The following is a 5,778-nucleotide window of genomic DNA, read 5'->3' on the forward strand; positions in this document are numbered from 1 at the left end:
AAGGGATCCCAAATTTCAGCTTGTAGATACATGGAAGCTAGGGCTTTTGATTGCAAATAACGCCTGGTCTAAGCTCCCAGAGATTCTCTAGCAGGGAGGAGTTCTAGGCCATACCCTTTGTTCATGAGACGGGGGAATATACAGTTGATCTCCAGAGAGAGCTGCTTTTTAAGTGATACACCACTTGGTTCTATCAAAGACTTTCCAGATTTAACTACCTAATTTGCATGGGAGAATGAAAGGATTCTGACCCTATTTCATAAATTTTATGGAGTCTTGCTGGACTAATAAATACTGCGTTCTAAGTATCTGTGTGTGAAGATGTCTATCTAAAATGCAGGCTTCTGTGTAGGGACAGAAGTGGGCTGCCTTATGGGCAAGTTTTCTGAGCACTGTATTGATTTGCAGAGAGGCACCCTGTGTTTTGTGGCTTGTACGTTTTGGATTACAGGTCTGCAAAATAAATTCATGATGGCCATAAGTGAGTCACTTTACAAATTACAGATATTTTAAAGACACATATTAGCTATTAGAATAATATGAAGTTAAGTTACCCAAAGAAGACTGATTCCCTCTTCACAGATCTTCCCAGAAATGCGTGCCTTGGGATTACTCTTTTGTCACTGTGCCGTGGAAAAAACCAAAAAACCAAAAAACCAAAAAACCAAAAAAAACACAAGCAAGTCAAACCTCAACTTCTGCTAATTGGCTCAGATTTTCTCACTTTACAAATTAAAGATATTTTAAAGACACATATTAGCTATTAGAATAAACCAAAAAACCAAAAAAACAAAACAAAACAAAAAAAAACACAAGCAAGTGTTTGGCTCAGATTTTCTCATTTTGATGTCGACTTTTTTCCTTTGAAAAAATTCTATATGCATTCTCCTTATTTTAGGAAGTAATCAATATAATCTTTGAATCTCCGATGTTACTCATACATAAAAAAAAGTAAGTTTTAAAATTAACACGAGAAGGATTAGAATCTTTCATTTTTCAACACTCTTAGTCATATGAGAGCTCCTACACACGTGGTGAGATGACTTTTTAAAACTGTGAGAAGTCCAAATAAAAATAAATGTGTCTCAAAAAATAATTGTGGTACATATACAAATGCGTTACATATGTCATTCATACGTGACATACTTTGTTTTACTGCCAAGTGCAGATAACCATTTTGAAAGGGCAAACTCCAAGTTGAAAAGGCTCCTTTGGTGAATGCTTATAATAATCTAATAAATGCTAGGTCTGTATTCCTTCCTCATTAGAAAAAATTCCCATTTCTTATTATTCTCACATATTATATAGTCATCTGGTCCTGGACTGTATTCTAGTGTAGGATTTTTATCACTCGAAATGATATCCAATGTAATAGCTTGCAGATTAAATTTGGTGACTTATCACATGACTCTAAGGAATTTTTGTTTTGTGGGTTTTTTTTTTTTCAGTTTCCAGACAGTTATTTTACCAGATTGTTTGAACATTACATTTATCCTCATTTGCAACCCAAAAGAGTTACCTGAATTTTCCTTTGTGTATTTACTTTTATCGTATATTTGTCTTTTAAACTTTTCGGCTCAGTTTTCTGGGGGTGTTCAGACTCCCACGATGCATGTCAGGAGAGAACTTTTCTTTTGTGCTGCCAGTTCTGAGCGTCTAAGTTTTGGTTTGTTTGGGTTGTGGCTTTCTTCTGTTTTTGGAGTTTGCGTTCTCTATTTGTAATAACATATTTTAATTCAAATTAACATCTAAGGAGTTTTAAGAGTGTTCAAAACACATCTCCTTTCATGAGAATTTGTGTAGTGCATGTCTTTGCTGAATGAAGCCCTCAGAATCTCATCTCCTTGGTCCCCAAGTGCACATATTTATCACGGACTTTATCAGGTATTGTCCATTTAGGACAGTTGCAAACCTGGATCCTGTTTTTAAAAAGATAATGTAATAAAGTTAACTCAAGCATCAACAGAGAATTTTTAGCACCTTTCAGTGTAGTCTGAAAATTAGTCACCTTTTGGGCATCAAGCTTGAAATTTAGGCTGTATTGATCAAGTCTGAATTTTTCCTAGACATCACCTTTGAAAAACATTTTGTGAATATTCATGGACTCTCCATTTATTCGGAGTCTGGCTCGAGCAAAGGAGAACAGCCCCAGTAAAAACAGGACCCCAAATCCCATCCTGGTGACTTGACGCTGAGAGTTTTTGGAGCCATTAAGCAGCATCATAGCTCTTCGGGCCCAAATTGCTGTATCTATCTTATGGTCAGACCAATGTATTCCAGTTTCTAAATATTATTTTTCTTTTTTAGAGGGACTGGATTTAAATCTGTGCACTGCCAAGGGCAAGGAGCCGAGAACATGGACATAGAGGTAAGATGGATAATACAGTGGTTCCCTCTTTGATTTTTTTTCCTCTAAAAGCAGCCTTTTAAGCTTTATTTTTCATGATATTATCCACAGACGAAAAGGAGAGAAGTGAGGAGAAATGTGGCCTCCTTTGTAGCACTCACGAGTAAAGAGGATGATTAACGAGTGTAACAGCAAAAGAGAGTCTGCAGAAGTTAAACAAAAGTGCCTTCAGAACTTCCAAGGATTCCCATGATCCATAGGAGGACCTGACTGTGCCTGTCCACTGTTTCTATTTTTGATTAGATTTATAAACACAGCACCACATATTTTCATGTGGCTCATCGCCCAGGGGCAGAATTAGATTGGCCGCCTGAAACTCTGAGGCTTGTGAGTTTTGGGCAAGGGCTAGAGCGAAATAAGTAGTGTAATTGTTTTTGTGGAGTGACCGTGGGACCTCCTCTGTTCTGAATTACACATGGCTCAACCCTTTGACCTACCCAGGCTCGGCAGTGGCTGGCAGGACTCCTACAGGCGTGTGAGAGGGTCCGGCACTGATGAGCAGGGGCCTTAGCTGTCAGGCGACATGTGGGCCAACAGCCACTGTCACCTTGAGAAACTACCAGGGAGACCGTACTTGTGACCACCTGGACGTCAGTAAACGTGTCACCGTAGCAGTTACCATTTCACCATAGCACTTAGCATGTGAGAGATAGCTGGAATCCAAACGTAGCACGAACCCTTTGATTAGCAGCATATTAACAGAATATATACACACACATATATTCCATTTATATATACACGTTCGGTATACCTTCTGTTTATGTGGGTATATTCAGTATATATTATATGTATATTCAGTATGCATTTTATATATATAAAATATACCTGTATATATATATTTCTAAATTTCGGATAATCTTCAAAGATAATTTTGATAAATTACCAAACACCATCATTATGACTTTTTTTGTTTTTTTTTTTACGTACATAAGGTTTGGGAAAATGTTATAAGCTTTACCTAAAGTTCTTTCATCACAATGAATTTATTTATTTATTTATTTATTTATTTATTTATTTATTTTAATAATAAATTTATTTTTTGTTGGTGTCCAATTTGCCAACAACATAGAGAATAACACCCAGTGCTCATCCCGTCAAGTGCCCCCCTCAGTGCCTGTCACCCATTCACCCTCACCCCCCACCCTCCTCCCTTTCTACCACCCCTAGTTCGTTTCCCAGAGTCAGGAGTCTTCATGTTCTGTCTCCCTTTCTGATATTTCCTACCCATTTCTTCTCCCTTCCCTTCTATTCCCTTTCACTATTATTTATATTCCCCAAATGAATGAGACCATATAATGTTTGTCCTTCTCCGATTGACTCATTTCACTCAGCATAATACCCTCCAGTTTGAACTCTTTCAAAATAGATGGCATTATTTATTTTATTTGAAGAGTGAAGGGTGTCACTCTTCAAAGCTAAGGGGGGTGCAGAGGGCTTCCAGAAGAGGTCGGAGAGAATAGTGTGCTGACACTTCTGCATTTGCAGAGAATGTGCTCTGTGACTCACGTGATGATATCACACAGACGTCTCTCTATGTATGATTTTGAACTCAGTCACTTGACTTTTTATTTTCCATCCAATTACATTTTCAAAGGTAACGTAAGCGGGGAACACTGGTTCACTTTGCGGCACTTGATATTATTTCCAAAACCAGTCCAGTTTCTGTAACGTCCAAAATTTTTTGATCAACTTTTTTTTTTTCATGGCCACTTTGACAAATTAAAGGTCTCTCGAGGTATTTAGGGCTTAGGACAACTTGGGGATAAACTAGCATTTAATTTTTTTCTTTCCCATCTGAGGCAACTCAGACTGAACATTGATTCAATTCTTGGTTACGTGACATTTAAAATCGTCTTAATGAATAGATGACTGTAACTACATTTTTTTTTTACTTTTTTTTTTTTTTGAAATGTATATATTCTTTTTACTCTAGGAATTCAAAACCAGGAGAATAGGGAGGTCCCTATCAGATTATTCAAGAAAGGAGGGGAACCATACTAAAATATCCTGTGAGCCCCCCCAACAAAAGTGCATTTAGCCCCACCCGGTCTTGTTCTCATTAGCAATGAAGAGTTTGCTCACCCCATAATCTAACACGGAATGCTTAGAGCAGACAGGTGCAAATTGCAAGCTGTTTCACTTTGGCTGTTATCCCTTAAATAGACAAAGTAATAGACTGGGGTAACAAAAAAGGTTCCAGCTCAAGCTGCATAAATGAAAGTCTTAACAGGGACAGAGCAGCTGGCTAGGAGAACTCAGTGTGGTGAATACTAAATATTACCTTTATGCCACTTGCCAAGGAAAACGGCTTCAATAACACCCTTTGCCTTTTATCATTGAGATGATGTTCCTTCAGAACAGTCTTTTGCTTTATTGTAAAGGCAACACTAGGGCCGAAGTGGAGGCGAAGAGAAGCCAACATACCTGCTCCTGTTTACCATCAGTTCACTCCTCCGAGCAATTCAGGCATGATTAGGTTCCTGGAGGTGGACCAGATTGACAGTATTTCTAAGCCATGGTGTTTTTTTTTTTTTTTTTTTTGGCTGATCCAAGCAAAGCCCAGGAGCAGTGAAACAACTGAAACAATCACTACCACCCCCTCCTCCTCAACAGGATGGATCTGCTGAGCTAGTCTAGTCTGATGGAAAACACACACACACACACAAAACCAAACCAAACCAAACCAAAACAGTTGTTCACATGAGCAACACCTAGATTAATCTCATGGAAGAGACGTGCCATGCCAGGAGGTGTGGGCACCCGAAGGTAGGTTCCCGTAAAGGAGGCCCTAGCGCTGTCAGCGCAGGGTGCCCTGGCTTTGGGACTTCCTGGGAGGGTGGGGGGGAAGCACTGGAGCTGCGGCCTGGAAGCTGCAACTCGTGCGTGCCCGGGGGGCCCCCTGCACCCCAGCGCGTCTGGCTGGGAGGTCTCCGGGTGCACGGGGTGGAGGGTGAGGGGTGGGGGGGCGCCGAGGCAGACAAGCCCCAGCCGGCCTGGTTTACAGGCGGGCAGGGCACAAGAGCTAGACGCAAATGAGGGCTGACGGTTCCACGAAGCACAGCCGGCCGGTGGCAGATGCGATCTGACGGGCCCGGCCTGCACCCCGCGCCCCGCGCCCCGCGCCCCGCGCCGCGCAGGAGTCGGGCTGGCCGGCCCGTGCCCCCCGGTCGGAGCTGCGGCCGCCCCGGGTCAGGCTCGGGGACCCCGGGCCTCCCAGGACGCTCCCAGGCTCCCCGAGACTTCCGAGGTTTTGCTCAGCACTGGTCATCAGTGAGTTGGTTGCAGCTGCTCAGGTCGGCCCCTCCATCCCAGTGGCTGTGCACCCCCACCCCCCTGCAAGGTGACCCTGTGTCCCATCAAAAGGTATTTAT

Source organism: Vulpes vulpes, chromosome 12, assembly GCF_048418805.1.
Source record: "Vulpes vulpes isolate BD-2025 chromosome 12, VulVul3, whole genome shotgun sequence".
Classification (NCBI taxonomy): Eukaryota; Metazoa; Chordata; class Mammalia; order Carnivora; family Canidae; genus Vulpes; species Vulpes vulpes.